Source organism: Antechinus flavipes, chromosome X (assembly GCF_016432865.1).
Source record: "Antechinus flavipes isolate AdamAnt ecotype Samford, QLD, Australia chromosome X, AdamAnt_v2, whole genome shotgun sequence".
Taxonomy (NCBI): Eukaryota; Metazoa; Chordata; class Mammalia; order Dasyuromorphia; family Dasyuridae; genus Antechinus; species Antechinus flavipes.
In genome coordinates, this window is record NC_067404.1 from 43,657,720 (window position 1) to 43,678,556 (window position 20,837).

The window sequence follows — 20,837 nt, forward strand, 5'->3', positions numbered from 1 at the left end:
TGATATCTCTTGTTGGTTCAGATATCAAGTCCATAGATATTTCTAACAGGAGACACTAAGTAATAAAACTCAATGATAGGTCTTTCAAAAAATTATTAATGGTTTTAATTTTTATACATGTATATTAATTTTTAAAACACATTTCTTTATGAATCATGTTGGGAGAGAAAAATCAGAACAAAAGGGAAAACCACGAGAGAGAGAAAAAAACAGAAAAAAGAAATGAACATAGCATGTGTTCAATGCTAGGTCTTAATCTGAATCATCTCCCACAATTCAAATAGTAATCTAATAATTGATTTTCTCAATAAAAAATATGATTAATCATATAATCTTTGAATAATCATAGACATAGAGTAATCATTTTTTTGGTAGAAACTTAAAGACAGGAAAATATCCTGGTTTCTTAAAAAGGGAAAGGCATGGATTCCAGAAGGATATCAAATAAACTTGGAATCCATCCCCACCAAAATTCTGGAATGGATTTTACAACAAATGATTTTGTGAGTACTTAAAAAAGAATGACAGTGACAACCAAACATTAATGTGAGCTTGCTAAGAGATGCCCAAAGACACAAGATGCTTACTATTTGTGTGACCTGGGTCTTCATTTCCTCATGTGAAAAATGAAGGGATTAAACGAAATGGTCTCTGAGGTCCATTTCATCTTTGGTTCTATGACCTTATGTTCCTAAAAACAAGTCATACAAATATTATTTCCTTTTTTGAATGGCCTATTAGATTTTTTTAATCAGAGAAATCCTATAAATAAATCATATCTTTATTTCAGAAAAGCAATTGGTAAAAACATTGTTCTTTGTTATATGAGCTATATAAGTAAATAGATTTGGAACTGGTTCAACCTGGAAAGAAGTCTCTAGTGGAGTGTCACCAAACTCTATCTCTGACTATAAACTAGTCAATATTCTTAATCAATTACTTAAATAAAGACATTCAATTAAAGAACATCTGTTAAACATTTAGCCTGAAAGGTACCGTATTGATGTGGGAATACAAAAATAGATATAATAGAGACTCTTCTCTTAAGGAGCCTACTAACACAGGATCGGAAACTGTATGTGTGTGTACGTATACATACACATATAGGTACTTATCCATATACAATACACATTGGAAACTGTGTATGTAAAATATATGTATAAATAAAGTTAGAACCTATATGTATGTGTGTATGTCAAAATCGATTCATATTTAGCATAAATCTGATCATGCTACTCCCCTATTTAATAAAACCCGGTGGTTCTCTGTTGCTTTTAGGATCTAATATAGGCTCATCTAGTCTTTAAACATTTTCCCAACCTGGCTTCAACATATCTTCATAGACTCACAATGTATTATTCCTTTTTTGTTTATAATACACACACACACATATGTAAGAGGGAGAAAGTCTAGTTTGACTAGAACTTACATTATGTGGAAGGGCATATTATGAGATAGAAATGAAAAACTAGGTTGGAACAAGAACGTGGAAGGTCTCAAATGTCAGTAGCAGGAGTTGATACTTAATTCAGGAGGCAGTTGGGAGCCCCTAGAATGATGTGATAAGAATAATCCATAAGGAAGATTATTTGAGCATCAATGTAAAGGATGTATTGTTGTTATGCTCAAAAAGTTATCAAGCTGTGCATACCCTTTGATCCAGCAGTGTTTCTACTGGGCTTATACCCCAAAGAGATACTAAAGAAAGGAAAGGGACCTGTATGTGCCAAAATGTTTGTGGCAGCCCTGTTCGTAGTGGCTAGAAGCTGGAAAATGAAAGGATGTCCATCAATTGGAGAATGGTTGAGTAAATTGTGGTATATGAACGTTATGGAATATTATTGTTCTGTAAGGAATGACCAGCAGGGTGAATACAGAGAGGACTGGCGAGACTTACATGAACTGATGCTAAGTGAAATGAGCAGAACCAGGAGATCATTATATACCTCAACAATGATACTGTTTGAGGATGTATTCTGATGGAAGTGGACCTCTTTGATAAAGAGAGCCTTAATTGATCAAAGATGGACAGAAGCAGCTACACCCAGAGAAAGAACACTGGAAATGAATATAAACTGCTTGCACTTATGTTTTTCCTCCCGGGTTATTTATACCTTCTGAATTCAATTCTCCCTGTGCAACAAGAAAACTGTTTGGTTCTGCACACATATATTGTATCTAGGATATACTGCAACCCATTCAACATGTAAAGGACTCTTGCCATCTGGGGGAAGGGGTGGAGGGAGGGAGGGGAAAAATCGGAACAGAAATGAATGCAAGGGATAATGCTGTAAAAAATTACCCTGGCATGCGTTCTATCAATAAAAAATTATTTAAAAAAAAAAAGGAATTGACTAAAACATTATAAGCAGAGAGTAAAAGGAAGAATGATCCATCTTTGGGTCTTTTCAAAACCATTGTTTTTGACTTTTTTTGCAATAAAAAATTGATACTAAGCCCACCATATTGTTCTCTGCTCCAAAATATATGCAAACTATTAAAAAAAAAATGAGGTAATTCAGGTCAGTTCCAATGATCTTGTGATGGAGAGAGAGCCATCTCCCCATCTCCACCCAGAGAGAGGTCTGTGGAGGCTAACTGTGGATCATGACATAGGATTTTCACCTTTTATATTGTTTATTTTCTTTTTTGTTTCTTTCTGCTGCCAAATATCATGAGTGTAAATATCCACCAAAGAGTTGATTCTTTTCTTTCAAGATCTATCAACAATAAATTATCTGTTATATTGTTTATTAAAAAAAAAAGGATGTATTGTTGTTGTTCAGGCATGTCTGACTCCTTATGACCCATTTGGGGTTTTTTTTTGTCAAATACTGGAGTGGTTTTACCATTTCCTTCTCTAACTTATTTTATAGATCAAGAAACTGAGGCAAATGCAGTGAAGTGATTTGCCCAGGGTTATCAAGCTAGTGTCTGCAGCTAGATTTAGGAAGAGAGTCTTCTTGACTCCGGGACCTCTGTCCACTGCATCAAATAGCTACTTAGGATGGATTAGAGAAATGAAGACCAGTGGGCAAATGAGAAGAAAGGAGCACCTGAACTAAGGTGGTTTCAAAGAGATAAATAAGAAAGAAGCCATGGAAATAGAATCAACAAGAAGTTGGACCTGACCAGATTTAGGAGGAGGAGAGAAGGAAGAGACAAAAATGACTCAAAGTCAATGAATGTAGGTGTGCATAGAATACACAATGGAGTGCCAGCACTCCCTGGAAGAGCATTTCCATCAGTTCTGCTCTTGAGAGTGAGGGTAGGAGACAAGATATATGGATTTCCCCTGCCTTGAGAGGTGCTCCCCCTTCTTGGAGACTTGGAGGTTTTTAAAGTAGAAGCTGAACAACTACTTGCTTGGTACATTATAGAGGGGATTTCTTTCGAGTATGATTTGGACTAGATGCCCACTAAAGTCCTTTCCAACTCTCCAATTTTGGACATCTGTGGCAAATAATGATTAGTTCTAGGATCATAGATTTAGAGCTAAAAGAGACCTTAAAGATCATTTAGTCCATCCAATTTGTTTTGCAGATGTGGAAACTGAGGCCCACAGTGGGAAATGACTTGTGGGATTATGTGGTAGAGGTCGGATTTGAACTCAGGTCTCTGGACTCAGATCCAGTATTCTTTCCCCTACATACATTGAGCTTGCAATGGTAGCAGGATGTTCAAGGAGAGTTATCTAGCAGTAATAAATCTCAGATGAGGAGCCTAGCAAGAGACTGGAGGGGTCATCTACATAGAGGTGATCACCGAAATTATGATTCCATAGATGAATTCACCAAAGAAGAGAAGATGAATGCACCAAAGGAAAGCCTTGGGGAATACCTACATTTAAAGTAGGGGGAAAGGATGAAGAACTAGCCAAGGAGATAAAGAAAAAATCAGAAAGTACTTGGTCAGTAGATATTTATTAAGTGCCTACTATGTGCCAGGCATGGATATGCAAAGAAAGGCAAAAGATAACTCCTGCTCTCAAAGAGCTCATAGAAAGATCAGTGTCACAGAAGCTAAGGAAAGAAAAGGATATCAATCAAAGGAACAAGCGATGGGAATAAGCCTTCAACACCACAGAGGAGTCAAAGGGAATAAAGAGAGAAAAAATGTCATGGAATGTTTTTTTAATCAGAAAGCCATTAGTGACATTGGGGAGTGTAGTTTCAGTATGATGGTGGAGTGGGAAGCTAGATAGTAATGGGGTGAAGAGAGAGTGGGTGGTAAGGAATTGGAGACAGCAAGTATAGACATTTCTAAAAGTCTGGCAGTGAAGGGGAGAAAACGAAAAGTTAAGACTATCACATGTGTGCCACATTTTCAGATGACACAAAGCAGAACAAGATAGTTAATATAATAGACAACAGAACCAAGCTCCAAAATGAGATCAATAGGATGAAAGTAGGTCAGAATCAACTAGATGAACCTTTATGGGAATAAATATCATAGCCTACATTTTGGTTAAAAACTGACCATTACATGACATTAACAATTGCATAAGGATAAGCCTAGGGGAAGTGATTTGACACTCATTCCAGTGAAAAAGATCTTAGCCTTTTAGTTGACCAAAAGCTCGAATAGCATAATGTGGCTGCTAACAAAGCTCACGAGAGCGTAACGTGTGTTAATCGAAATATAGTGTGACAGTCCTGGGAAAAGGAAGAGTCTGCCCTGGTCAGATCACGTGGGGAGTATTGTGTTCAGTTCTGGGCATTACATTTTTAGGGGGGCACATACCGACTGGAGTGCATCCAGAGGATGATTACCGAGGATGATGATAAGGGGGCCTGGAAAATAGATGGCCCAGCCTGAAATAATTTTTTTAACAATCAGACAACGTGGTGAATAGCTAGCAATTTTCTAGTTCTATAATGAGGATAAACAAATTCATGTTCTCTGTATGACAGCCATCAGCGATGTTGGCAGGCTTTAAGTGGGGGAAAAGTATGGCAATTGGAAATGAAACAAGGGATATAGGGGAGTTACTGGAATTTCAGAAGATCCTGGAGTAAAAATATCTCTTTTTGTGCTCATCACTGCCTCCCCATATTGAATGGCTGAAGAGCCACTACACAAGCTAATGAGCCGGGTCAATTAATTGCTAATCATCGATTTCCCTCTTAAGAATTTGCTGAACTTATCCTCTTTTAATTCACTCTCAAAGTTCACATGTTAAATTAATGGTATTGTCACTGCATTAAATATGAAAAACATGAGAGGCCAGAAAATTTAAACTGAAATGAACAAGTATAATTTCATCTGATTAACTACATGGAAAAGAGTGAGAACAGTAGATTCTGTTGTTCTAGAAATCTTAGAAATTATAGACAAGAAAAGAGCACCTAGCTTATTCATAAAGAGGTTTTTGGAGAATGATTTGTACATGATTGTCCTAAATAACGGTTTCCTAGTATCAAATTATTTTAGAGATGGAGTGTCTACAAAGTACTCTATGAATGGATATGCTCCTAACAATAATTATTTTTGGACTAGATCTGTGATTTCTTTGGTGTCCAGAGCTCCCAGTAAGGAACTTCCTTCACCAATGTAGGTCTGCTTCTTCTTGGCCACTTAGAAATTTTGGGCACTGAGAAATTGCCTGACTTTTCCAAGATCATATGTGTCAGAGACAGAATTTGAACCTGATCTTCTTACCCTCCAGGAAGTCTCTCTGTCCAGTATATCCTAGCTAATCAGGAGCAGTAGCAGTAGCAGCAGCAACAGCAACAACAACAACAGGAGCACTGCACATTTATATAGCACTTACACAGTTTGCAAAATATTTTACAAACATTAACTTATATGAACTTCACATCAGCACTTTGAAGGAGGGACTATTGTTATCCCCATTTTATACTTGAGGAAACTGAGGCTTGAAGAAATTAAATGACTTGTTCAGTTTAATATTGCTAAGAAAGGGCTTTCGGAGTTTGGATCTCTATCTACTATGCCATTTGTCCTCTGGGTTATTATTATCATTATTTTGTTCTCTTCTTTTTTGATGGAGTTCAGAGAGAAATGGTCCTGGGACAAAGACCCATTATTCTTTTGAGTATTATTCTTTTGTCTTGAATGTTTTACAAGCAGATACACTGCCGGTGTTTCATATTTGAACAAAAAAAATTATTTGGAGGTAAGCTCATCTTCTATAGGCTTAATAAAAGTAACTCAGATACAACTCCAGGAGCAAAGAACATGACAGGGATGATACATTCCCCGTCCTGTTACCACATGGTTTTGATTCATTTTGCTAAATCTCTGTTTTTTGAAAGCATTTCATTCCATGTAATTTGGAACTTGTGACTATCCCATATGGGTATATCTCTTTAAAACATTGTTCTCTAATTTTTATGGATCAGTGGGTTAAGTCCAGTTGACTGTGGGCAATAATTCTGTTTGTGATCATGGTCAGTTCCAGCTCAGTTTCATGGTTGAGTTCTCAAAGCTATCCGAGATCAGTATTTGTAGTATCAGGAATTATCCTTTTAGTTTATGAAAGATAGCAAGCTCCTGATGTCTAATTCTAGCCATTGGGTCATATATTGTTAGGTTTTAGGTAGATACTAAATTATCGCAGCCTGAAGTGATGTATTGTGCAGTCTTTACTGTTACCTGATATAATCCACATTGAAAAATAAGTCAGGGATCCTTAAGGATAAGCTGTCTGTAATTTCTGGTAGTGATGAGCTGGTCCTGAATTGCCATCGTAAATTCCTTTGTTTCCACACACGAATCTATTTTTGTGATGGGGTCATTTGTTCAACACTTCTTTGTTGATATATCTTGGCTGAATTTATGTGGATGCCATTCATAGGTCTTTTGATTGTACTCTTGGATCTTAGTTAGGATCTTCAGGCACCCAGGTGGTGCAATGGATCTGGAAGATCTCAGTTCATGTCCAGCCTCAAAAAGTTCCAAACTGTGTGGCCATGGGCAAATCACTTCACTTTTGTTTGCCTCAGTTTCCTCATCTGTAAAATGGGGATAATAATAGCACCTGCCTCCTAAGGCAGGTTTATGAGGATCAAATGAGATAATATTTGTAAAATGCTTAGAACAGTACCTAACACACAGTAGGTGCTATATAAATGTTAACTGTTATTATTAGTATTACCAGCTGTTCTATAAGCTCTTTCTGGAGGTAAACTACTTTCAGTTATGTTTGAAAAATTCAATGGCATGTACCCATTTTTAGCCTTTACTATTGTTTAGGTAACAGGTGTTTTCTTGGTCCAAAATTATTTCTGTAAGGTTTTTGGCTATTTATCATGTGTTCTGAGAATGTCTGTTAATCTTCTTCCTTCACCAGTAGGCTGATCAGTAAGTCATGAATTCTTTAGCCATGACAATCCATGAAACAAAGAAAAGTCCAAATTGATTCTCAGGCCTGTGCAACCAGTTTAGCTGTTGTTGTGATGGTGGCATAAAATGGCATCAGAGGATACAAAGGATCCCCCAGGGGTTTAGACCATCTTACAAATATTCATTTAATTTTTGTTACTCTGAATAGAAGTCTAATAAATTGACACTGGCCAGATCTTCCTCTAGATCGCACTCACTAATCTGAGGTGTCCCCCAAGGTTTTGTCTTGGATCCTCTTTTTCTGTCCTTTTAATATATTCTCTTCTTTGATTGAATGAGCAGTGACAATGGCTTCAATGATCATGTCTACACAGATGACATACAGTCTTAATCTCTGTCCTGAACTATGGTCACTCCAAATGCCTCTTCGACACACAGATCTCGTGATCTACCTTTCCGCCCTACGCCTCCCTTCTTCCTCACTTTCCTGTTACTATCAAGGGTACCACCATCACCATCAACCTCCCAGGCACCCAGATTTACAACCTCAGTGTTATTCTTGACTTCTTGCTCATAACCATCACACCATGTTCTATCTATTGTCACATTATGTCTTTTAAGCCACTTCTTTCCATTCACATAGCTACCACTCTAGTGTGAGCCCTCATCATCTCACACTGAATTATTGCAATAGCCTTCTAATTAGTCTCTCTATCTTGTTTCTCTCCACTCCAGTCCATTTTCCATTTAGTTGCCATAGTGATCTTCCTAAAGCTATCTGACAACATCACCCACCCTACTCAGTAAACTCAAGAGGCTACATATTGCCTACAGAATAAAACATAACATCCTCTGTTTTGCTTTTAAGGTACTTCACAAATTAGCTCCTTTCTACCATTCCAGTCTATTCATATTTTATTCCCCTTTGTGTATTCTATAATCCATCTGCACTGGTCTTCTTGATGGTCTTCACAAATGACATCCCATCTCCTAAGTCCATGCCTTTTCATTAGCTGTCTCTTATGTCCAGAATGTTCTTTAGTTCAAATTCTATATTATTCAGAAAACCTTTCCCTGTCTCCTCTCCCACCCCAAAAGCTAGTATCTTCCCCCTGGATTTACCTTTCATGAATATCATTTATATCACATTTGCACATGGTTAGTGACATGCTACCTCCCCATCACAAAGTGAATTCTTTGAGGGCAGAAAGGCATATATTTGCCTTTCTTCTTTCACAGCTCTTAGCATGGCTCCTGGCACACTATAAGCAATTAATAATTGCTTGTTGGTTTATTGACTATTTGACATGCTATTAAAAAATCAGAAGTAGATAAATATTGCCATTCTCAAACCCCAAAACACAAAGAACTTACAGCTTAATAGAAGGAGAAGGATGGCTCATAGATCCTCATTGGAAAAAAGGTCCAAGTTATCACAGTTGGTTAATAAGAACTACCTTTTCCTAGAATGCTTGATCATCTCAACTTGCGGCACTCGTAATCGGTGTATCCAAAAAGACCACCATGAAAATGACTTCAGATTAATAGACAAGGTGAGCAAAAATTTATTAGAAAATCCAATGCATCAAGATTAGTAAATAGAGAATCCAAATTCTTATAAACTTCCCAGAAGTCTCATGAACACACATCACAAAGACTTTTTAAAATATTTTTCTGTGTGAGGCAATTGAGGTTAAGTAATTTGCCCAAGGTCACATAGTAAGTATTAAGTGTCTGAGGCTGGATTCCAAGTCAGGTCCTCCTGACTTCAGGGCAGGTATTCTATCCGTTTGCTGCACTATGTTGCTGCCCCTTTGGCCTCTTTTTGAGAAAAAAAAATTAGTCTGAAGGCATTTTACATAACAGGCACCAAATTTACCAAAAAAAATTAAATGGATTATTTTCTAATGGTCAGGAAACAACTTAATAATGATGTTGAAATTATTCCTGAATCAATTGTGCATAATCAGAGGACAGACTTGTTAGAACAAGGATAAAAATTAATATAAAGCTAGAAGAAATATGTAATGTTCAATTAGAAAAATCCCAACTTGATCAATTTAAATAACGTATTAATCTCAAAAAAAATTACATGAAGGAAAGGAAGGACATCAACTCTGATTATAAGAGTTTCATACAAGTTTAATCAACATAAACCAAGCACTATAATGAAGAGATTCAAAGAGCCTAAACAGTGCATTAGTTAGCAAATACTTCACTTATTTGCCAAGTGAAGGAAAATGATGAAAGGGCAATGCTAGTTTAGGAAACAAACTCATTTATCAAATCTACAAAAAAGTATGGTAGAAGATTAAAAACAATATTGCATCATAAAACAGATTGATACTTAAATAAAGCTTGATGATAGATCCAACCAAGCAGGATCATCCTAAGGGTATTTAGTGATGAACCTGAGAGGACAACAGATGAATGATGAAAAAGATCTGCAAAATACTTACAACGAACTTTTTTCAATATCAAAGACAATGGAGGAGCCACATTTGGATTCTAACATCATAATCCAAATGAAATTGGGAATTACAGCTGGATTAGAATAAGTATACACAGAGCATGTCCATATCGAAGGTAACACAATTGGGAGTGATGCTCCAGGTAGCTAAAGGAAGGAAAGGTAGCAGCAGTGTGTTAAAAAGTCAGAAATTATTACCAAAAAAGATGACAAAAAGAACATCAACAATGAAGAATCTGGAGTTAGAGAACTTGACTTTGGATTCCAACTCTATCACTTACCCAGGATAAATCACTTTACTGCTCTAGACCTCATTTTCCTCATCTATAAAATGAGTGATTTAGACTAGATGGCTTCTAACATCACTTCCATTTCTAAATCTATGATCCTCTGTTCCTATTAGCCTATACACAAACTTTCCCATCCATATAAAATATTATCTATACACACATCAAAAGAATCCTCAATGAGGGTATTCAAGGGGAATATTCAGGTTCTAGTGAGGAATGTTCCACAGTAGATCATATCTTTACCATCAAATGTGCATGTAAATAATACAAGATTCTACTGTACTTATTGTTTGTTGGCTATAAATAAGCATTTGGCTCAATAGAGCAGACAAAGTGTCTCTTATGCATAGGTCAAAATTATTCATGCTTGCATGAAAAAATATAACAGAGATTGCCGTAATCAATGCATTAATCATTAATATTAGTCAAAACATAAAACAGGGAATTATATACTTGGGAAAGGTTTTTGTCACCATTATAGAAAACATAGCACAAAGTCTGTTTTTTATTTTAATTTTATTTTCTCTCAATTACATGTAAACAAAAAAAACTTAATATTTGTTTTTTTTTTATTTTGAGTTCCAAGTTTTCTCCCTCTCTCCCTCCCTCTCCTTTCCTTTCAAAGAGAAGATAAACAATTTGATACCAATTATAATAAGTATTCTTACAAAACATTTCCATATTATATGTTATAAAAGAAAACACAGATGGAAAAAAAAAACAATAGTAGGATTTTTTTAAAGTACACTTCAATTTGCATTTACCATTAGTTCTTCTTCTAGGGGTAGATAGCATTTTTTATCATAAGTCCTTCTGAATAGTTTTGGATCACTCTATTGCTGAGAATAGCTAAGTTATTCACAACTGATCGTCTTACAATATTGTCACTGTATACAATGTTTTCCGGTTCTGTTCGTTTTACTTTGTACCAATTAATGTAAGGTTTTATAGGCTTTTCTAAAAGTATCCTGCTCATCAATTCTTTTTTTTTTTTTTTTTTTTTTTTTTTTTTTTTTTTTTTGCTGAGGCAATTGGGATTAAGTGACTTGCCCAGGGTTATACAGCCAGGAAGTGTTAAGTGTCTGAGACCAGATTTTGAACTCAGGTCCTCCTGACTTCAAGTCTGGTGTTCTATCCACTGAACCACCTAGCTGCCCCCTGCTCGTCAATTCTTATAGCACAATAGTATTCCATCACAGTCTTATACCACAATCTTTTGAGCCACTGCCCAATTGATGTGCAACTCCTCAATGTCCAATTTTTTGCCACCACAAAAAAAGATGCTTTATTTTTGTACAAATAGGTCCTTTTCCTTTTTTTCTCTTTGGGATACAGACCCAATAGTGGTATTGCTGGATCAAAGAGTAGGCACAGTTTTATAGTCCTTTGAGCATAGTTCCAAATTGTTCTCCCGAGTGGTTGGATTAGTTCATGACTCCACCAACAGTAAATTAGAGTCTCAATTTTCCACATTCCCTCCAACATTGGTCACTTTTCTTTTTTGTCATATTAGCCAACCTGACAGGTAAGAAATAGCACCTGGGATTTGTTTTAATTTGCCTTTCTCCAGAGTTTAAGTTTTGAAGAAAGATTCTATGTATATGCTAAGATCCACTAAATGCTCTGGTTTGTGGATAATATTGTGCTGATTACATCAAGCACTGGGATATTATGGAACTATCTCAGAGAAATGCATAATTATTCAAAAGAGTTTGTTCTTTTTCAAAAGAGTTTGTTTTAATCACCTATATGGGGAAAGTCAAGCAGTTAAATAAGGGTTATTGTCCAAATTATTATATGAAATTAGATGGATTACCTTCAGAACTTATCCATAATTATGAATATATTTACCTTGACAGACACTGGAAATGGACATTAAATTGAACAAAAGAGTAGGCTATGTTGCCTTTAGGATATTGTACAATATTTTAATTACCTCAAACTTCTCTCTGAAACAGAAACTCATCTTCACAACCAATATTCTAACAGTGTTTTATATGGCCATGAGTCATAGAACATTACAGTTTACAAAGAATTGAAAATTAGTTTCACCCAGAGGACAACAGGGAGGCACAAGATGGGCATGTACAGGCTGCAACATATTACAAACAAGGAACTAGAAGGAAGAAAAAGAATAAAATGTCATTAGAGAAAGATATGGGCAAAACAAGATGGATTGATCATATGGGGAGAGCAAGGCATAACTAAATAATATATAGTATATGTGCTCCCTGGTTGTTTTTGTAGTTGTTCATTGTCTTCATTTTCCAAGAGGAACAATGACATCATGGGGTGATGCCTTGACTCGTTCGTGAAATGGATTTAAGTAAGACACACCTGCACAAAGTCCTCAGCCTCATTCCCTTCCAGAGCCATTGAAATCCAGTACTAAGACAAAAGTCAAGATGACTGGCAATGGTCCAATATGCAGTGGATGACTTTGGTGTCTTTGATGTCTGATCAAGCTCTAAGTGCTCCACATCACTGTCTTTAGAGCTGCCCTCATCATGGCTGTTGAAACAAAATGTACTTATCTGCCCATTCTACCAGGGGAAGTTTTTGTGTACTTGGGGCAAGACATTCCCCTGACTCAGTGATAGCTTTGAACCCTGTTGATTAACCTCAACCTGGTTTAATCCACTTTCAGAGATGGTTTTGGGGGGTATGGCTGCTGCTCATGTTACAACTTCTTAGACCTACAGATGAGAGTCAAGTAAAAGATGGACAGCAAAGGTAGATGAATAGCCCTGAAAAGGGCTTTGCACTCCCTCATATCAGAGGTGCTATTCCTTCTTGAACACCCCATACTCACTGCTATCATTGCAAATAAGGAAGACCTTGGGAATGTTGGATGGACCCCCTATGATGAACTTATGCTACAACATTGAAATACCAGATGGGCAGCCATGTATGGTCATATGCCTGTTTGGTTGAAATATTTGGGTTTGTCAAATATAACTGAGTGGTTTTACCTCTGAATAGAGCATAGTTTTAGGAGGACTTGTTCTGAAAGAATTTGAAAGGTTAGATACATCAGGAGATAAAGGAACACTCAGTGAACATTTTGAGGATTTCATAGATTCATGAAATGTCAAGGTTCAAAGGGATATCTCAGAGGCAATGGAAAATGACCCTTCAGATGAAGTCAGGAAATGACTGAGCCTGATTTGGTATACATACAAGTAATCCATTTTATAAGTGATGTGAATAGGAAGACACCAAGAATTTGCTTTCCAAGCTATTCAAAGAGGAAGAAAGATCAAAATAATGGGGGGAAATCATGGACAGTACTACTACTTAATAAGATAACCAAATTGGCATCAACTACTACTGATACTTACTACTTTTTCATCTTTAAAAAGTCATTATGAGAATGATCTACATGTGTATTGAGAATAATCTTGCTAGAACTAGGAGATTGAGACAGGCAAGCTTTCCCAGTATGTTACTCATTTATAGAGCTCATCTTGTCATTTGATTCAGCTCTTTGCTGACGATCCCCAAATACCTGTTTCCAGATCTGATCTTAAATCAAGCTCTATGTTAATTTTTCCTTTTATGCACAGGATATTGACACTTGAATCACTTGAATGTCCCACCATCACTCAAACTGAACTTAGTCATAACTGAACTCATCACCTTCATCCTCCAACAGACTTCTTCTGGCAATGGCACCACCATTTTCTTGGTCTTCCAAGCTCAAGATCTTTAAGTTTTCTTTTCCTTCTTTTTCTTCTTTGTGGTCACATATGGATTAGAGCAATTAATTTTCAGAGGTTCCTTCCAACACTAAGATCCTATTAGCCAGTTATCTATCAAGTCCTATAATTCTCTCATTGAAGTGACTTTTGTATCTTGAACTACTTGAACTACTGTACTAAGTTCCAACTGTTCTCCTTGACTCAATTCCCCTTGCTAAACTATTCTTCCTAAAAACATCCATGTCATGTCACTATCCTTCCCCAAACCTGGCAATGGATCACTATTGCCTTTTAGATAAAGCCCAATCTCTTCATCAAGATCTTTCCTAATCTGGTTTCACTTAATCTATCCAATTTATGTTTGTACAATCTGCGTGGACTATTCTCCTTTATGTACCCAAATAAATAGCTCCTTTAAGAAGATAACCTGAATCCCTTCCTAGGAGTGCTTGGGCCAAAAATTGAGGGGAAGGTGGGGAACTATAGCAAGTCTTGAGATAGGAAGGGGGAACCTAATCCCTGATTAATCTGTGTTATTCAAATTTTCTTTCCTTTATTTCCTGATTGCTTATAGAATTTGTTATTTGCCATTGGAATCGTGAGATTTAACCCCTTGGAGTTTGAGACTTTTTGTTGTTGTTTTAGCCCTGAGAATAATATATGGATTCTTTCTATTGATACTTTGTTTTCTGTGCTCAAAAGTTCTGGACAGTTTTCTCACATTATAGCATTTAGACTTTTTGACTTGTATTCTTTGGGAGGTTTATGAGCCTTAAGTTTTCTCTATGCATCCTATTTTTGCTATACAAGACAAACATGTTAATTTCAAATTAATTTTCCTGTATAGCAGTCAGGAATTCTTTTAATTTTATTGATCCTCTTCTTCCAGATTGTCATTACTTCAGTATATTGTTTTCTCAATGAGGTGTTCTTGCTTTTACTTCTTTTTGTCATCTCTTTCACTTGTCACCATGGATTCAAGTTTTTCTATTGTGCTGTGCAGACCATGAATACTGCTACTGGTTCTCTTCTAAAATCTTCTCTCATAGTTCTGATTTGACATTTTTTAAATCATTCTGGAACATCCTGCTACATACAGTTCCATGTTTTCTTGTGAATCCACAGAGTTCTTTGTTTTGTCAGGTATTGATTCAATATCTTTTGTCTTGCAATATTTATTTAGAAATCCTTGAAATCTTTGTCTTATTACTTATATTCTCTTCTGATTTTAGTACCTTGACTATTGATTGATTTATCTGCTTGTCTTCTAAATTTTAAACTTTTTTCTTCCTCCTGATATCTTTGGTGATTTTAGAGTTTGTTTGGGGTTTTTTCTATTTCCTTGACACTCACTGTCTGGCTCCTTCCCCTTTGATGGTAAGTTTATTTTTTTTTTATCAATAGTATTTTATTTTTCCAAATACATGTAAAGATAGTTTTCAATATTCATTTTTTGTAAAACTTTATATTCCAAATTTTTCTCCCTTTCTCCCTCCCCTCCCCAAGACAGTAAGCAATCTAATATAGCTTAAATATGTGCTTTCCTTTTAAACATATTTCCATATTTGTCATGTTGTGCAAGAAAAATCAGACTAAGAGGAAAAAAAAACATGAGAAAGAAAAAACAAACAAACAAAAAGGTGAAAATACTATGCTCTGATCCACATTAAATCTCCATAGCTCTCTCTCTGGATGTGATTACCATTTTCCATCCCAAGTCTATTGGAATTGCCTTGAATCATTGCATTGTTGAGAAGAACTAAATCCCTCACAATTGATCATTACATAATATTGTTGTTGCTGTGTACAGTGTTCTCTTGGTTCTGCTCATTTCACTCATCATCAGTTCATGTAGATCTTTCTAGATTATTCTGGAATCAGCTTGCCCATTATTTCCTTTAGAACTTATAGAAATATTCTCATAGAATATTTCATTACCTTCATGTAACTTGTTTAGCTATTCCCCAATTGATGGACATCTACTCAATTTCCAGTTCCTTGTGATGGTGAATTTAACTCTCAGTCTGGTTCTGAAAACTATTTCAGCTTTCTTCCCCATTTGGGAATTCACTTTTCTCTTGCCTCTGTCACTGCCCCAAGTAATTTCTCCAGGGATAGAACTCACTCCAGTTGTGTGCCAATCTTCTTTCCTATAGGTTGGGTGCACGATGTCCCTTCTCTCAGTTCTCATCTTTACTTCTCTAGATGATCTGAGTTTGTCTACTGCTTTTTGAAGTCTTGGGGGAGGGTGATGGAATAGATGTTCTGAACCAAGTTACTACTGCTTTAAGGATTCTCTGAACTAGGAGTCATACTAGGAATAGTGTCTTCTTATACTTCCACCTTCTCCATATGTGACTGTTTAGAGATGAAGTGCATTGCTCATTGCAACAGAACACTGGGATAAGGGCAGGGGCAACATGTCAGCAGAGACTTCAGGAGTAAGGAAAATTCCTGAATCCTAGAGGATAAGCAGATGGGTCAGTTTAGGTATCCTGCCAGAGGAAGTAGGCTAGTGAGAGAGGGATATTTAGAGAGTCCATCAGGAATTACCATTCTCTGCTATGAATTCATAAGGCTGTTATCTCGTTCAGCTTCATGGTTTGTTGTCCTTAGGAGCTGGTTGTCATTATTCTACCTATGGTGCATAATTCTTCTTTGGGGAGTTTCTTGAGTGTTAGTGAGGAATGGAGAAATTGTCTAGTCAGTCCTCCATCTCACTGGGCTTGTTGATCTCCAGCCTTTCTCCATTTTAATCTCTATTGAACACCACCCTTATATTAATCTCATCAAGTTTAAGGGCTTTGACACATGAAGCTATATTTCTTTCTTTTAAAAACTAATTAACATTTCATTTCTGGCTTTTGTTTTTACAACTTGGCCATTTCCAAATACATCACACATTTTCACCACCATTTAGTGTAGTTTCTCTATTAATAAAGAAAAACAATATAGCATCCAGATCTGATAATGTATTCCACATTCCTCCCATAGTTCTACCATCTCCAAGGAATGGAGGGGAGTGTATTTCCTTATCAGTTGTGGTGCTAATTCTCTGGTCAAAGCACAAGTAGCCAGGAGAATACTTTGTTCTTTCAGGGAGTGAGGAGAACCCATGGAGCTACCCAATTAAAAGCAGATCCTTTGAAGTTCTGATAAGAATCCCATGAAGATCAATCATGGTCTTAATAAAAAAAATGGTGTCACAAGCAATGAATATTGTCCTTATTCATTTAATGTTCTCTTCAAGGATCTGCTAGATGATATTGTTATGCTGAAGATAATTTGATGATTCCTCAGGTGTAAGTTGCTTCTAAATATTTCTCTCAAGCTTCATAATATTACTTAGATCCTGGATAGGCAGAGGACTTGTATATGTTGGCATAGTCAATTTCTGCATAATTGTGATAGATTGAGAAAGCCTGACTCATGGAGCTCAAGAAGGAGCAACTAATTTTTCTGTCCCCAAATATCCTTTTATTTCTGATCTGAGTGCCTTTGAGAGCCCCCACTTTTTCTAAATGGATCTGAAGAGTTTTTGTTGGCTTCTATCTAGAGATGTCAAAGCCTTTAATGTCTTTTCAAGCTGGCATTGAAGTTAATACTAATGTTTAGGAGAATGTGGAATTTGACATATATACACATGCTCCCTCAGAAAAGCTTAATTAAAGTTAAGATGTTTAATCATGTAAATACATCTGATCCAGAGCACTGAACATGGCCCTTAGACAGCCAAGAGTCCGACTGCAATATCAATATGTGACATATTTCAACCAAGAGCTGAGTTTGGAGAGCATTTGCCTTTGCTTCTCTTAATTTTTCACTTTTTATCAGAGTTAGTGAAAAATAGATAAGAGCTAGGGAGAACTGGGCCATGTAACACAAAGAGAGATTATTTAGCTCAAAAGTCAGGAGGTGGTAGAGCCAAGATGGCAAAATAAAAGAAGGAACTTTCCTGAGTTCTCTCTCAAACCTTTCCAAATACCTTTAAATAAGGACTCTAAACAAATTCTGCTTGGAGGAGAAATAGGAGGACAAAATCTTCAGATTGTCCTGGGCAAGTCACTTAACTTCATTGCCTCAGCAAAAAAAAAAAAAAAAAAAAAAAAAAATTCAAAAACTTACAGGTCCCCAGAATTACCTCTACAAACAGCTTCACAAAAAACCTGAAGTTTAGGATGGTGTTTTCTCCACTTAGAAAGCAGAGCCCCATTTTATAATAGAAGTAAAAGTAAAGAAATAGGCTTAAAAATGAGCAAACAACAGAAAAAAATTTTGACCATGAAAAATTATTGTGGTGACAAGGAAGATGAAAACATATATTCAGAAGATTTTAAAGTCAAAATTACTGCATCCACAGTCTCAAAGAAAAATAACATTCTAGAAGGCAAAAGAGTTGTGACTACAACCAAGAATCATCTACCCAACAAAACTAAGTGAAATAGAGGACTTGCAAGCATTCTGGATGAAAAGACTGGAGCTGAATAGAAAATTTGACTTTCAAATACGAGATTCAAGAGAAGCATAAAAAAGGTAAACAGGAAAAAAATCATAAGGGATTTTATAAGGTTAAACTGTTTATATTTCTACATGGGAAAATTATATTCGTAACTCCTAAAAAACCTTTCTCATTATTAGGGCAATTAGAAGGAGTATACACAGACAGAAAGCAGAGGTGTGAGTTGAATATGATGGTATGATTATCAAAAAAAAAAATTTCCCATCCAACATGTAAAGGACTGCTTGCCATCTGGGGGAAGGGGTGGAGGGAGGGAGGGGAAAAATCGGAAGAGAAGTGAATGCAAGGGATAATGCTGTAAAAAATTACCCTGGCATGCGTTCTATCAATAAAAAGCTATTTAAAAAAAATAAAAAAAAATTAAAGGGATAAAAAAGAAGAATGCACTGGTAGAAGGGAATAGGGGAAAATAAAATGGGATAAATTATCTGACATAAAAGAGGCCTAAAAGAAATTTTACAGTGGAAGGGAAAATGGAAGAGGAGCAAGGGGCACATGAACATTATTCTCATCAGATTTGCCTCAAAGAGGGAATAATATATATACTCATTTGGATGTAGAAATTTATCTTACCATGCAGGAAGGTAGAAAGGGAAGGGGATAAGAGAAGTGAAGAGCTGATAGAAGGCAGGGTAGTTTGGGGGAGGTATAAAAGTCAGAAGCAAAAACTTTTGAGAATGAACTTGATAAAATGAGAGAGAGAGAGAGAGGGAGAGAGAGAGAGAGAGAGAGAGAGAGAATAGGATAAACAGGAGGAAATAGGATGCAGAGAAATAAATAGTTGGTACTCATTATTATGCAAAAAAATTGCAGTGAGTTTCTCTGATAAAGAAATCATTTTTCAAATATATAAAAAACTGAGCCAAATTTATAGAAATAAGAACCATTCCTCAATTGATAAATGGTCAGACACTAATCAAAACTATCTATAGTCATATAAAAAATGCTCTGAACCACTGTTGATGAGAGAAATTCAAATTAAAACAACTTTTAGTGATTTTATCTCACATCTGTCAGATTGGCTAATGTGACAGAAAAGGAAAATGACAAATGTTGGAGGGAATGTGGGAAATTTAACACACAAACACACTATTAGTGAAGTTGTATACTAATTCAACTATTCTGGAGAACAATTTGTAACTACGCCTAAATGGCTTCAAAACTATGTATACCCTTTGACCAAACAATGTCTAAGTCTATATCCCAAAGAGATAAAAAAGAAAAAGCAAAGTTACCTATGTGTACAGAAATATTTATAGCAGATCTTTTAATGGTGGCAAAGAATTAAAAAATGAGGGGATGTCCACTAATTGAGGAATTGCTGAAAAAATTATTGCATATGATTGTGATGGAATATTATTGTGCTTTGGGAAAAGATGAGCAGCTCAATCATTATTGATTAGAAAAATGAAAATTAAAACAACTCTGAGATACTACTTCACACCTACCAAATTAGCTAAAATGATAGGAACAGATGATAAATGTTAGAGGGGATATGGGAAAACCGGGACACTAAAGCATTTTTGGTGGAGTTGTGAACTGATCCACCTATTCTAGAGAGTAATTTGGAATTAAGCCCAAAGGGCTAAAAAATTGTGCATACCTTTTGATCCAGTAGTGCCACTATTGGGTCTATAATTCATAATCATCATCATAAAATCATAAGACCATGAAAGAAGGAAAAAGATCCACATGTGCAAAAATGTTTGTAAAGCTTTTTGTGGTGGCAAGGAACTGAAAATTGAATGAATGCCCACCAACTGGAGAATGGTGGAATAAATTATGGCATATGAATGTTATGGAATATTATTGTTCTATAAGAAGTGATCAGCAGACTGATTTCAAAAAAGCCTGGAAAGACTTACATTACCTGATGATACTGATAAAGTGAGCGGTATCAGGAGGCCATTATACACAGTAACAGCAAGATTGTGTGATAATCAATTATGACAAACTTAGCTCTTCTCAGGAATACATTGATCCAAGACAATTCCAATAGACTTGTTTTTTTTTAATTTAATTTTATTTAATAATAACTTTGTATTGACAGAATCCATGCCAGGATAATTTTTACACAGCATTATCCCTTGCAATCACTTATGTTTCGCTTTTTCCCCTCCCTCCCTCCTCCCCCCCCCCAAGATGGCAAGCAGTCCTATATATGTTAAATATGTTGCAGTATATCCTAGATACAATACATATTTGCAGAACCGAACAGTTCTCCCACTGCACAGGGAGAATTAATTCCAATAGACTTGTGACGGAAAATGTGATATACATTCAGAGAATGAACTATGTAGACTGAATGCAGATTGAAGAATACTATTTTCACCTGTTTTTTCTTCATTTGCATTTTCTTTCTTTTTTTTTATTTTGTTCTGATTTTTCTTTCACAATATGACTAATATGGAAATATGTTTAAAATTATTGTACATGTATAACCTATATGAGATTCCTTACTGTCTTGGAGAGAGGGAAGGTAAGGGAGAGAGGGAGAAAAAATTTGGAACTCAAAATCTTACAAAAGTGAATGCTGAAAACTATTTTTA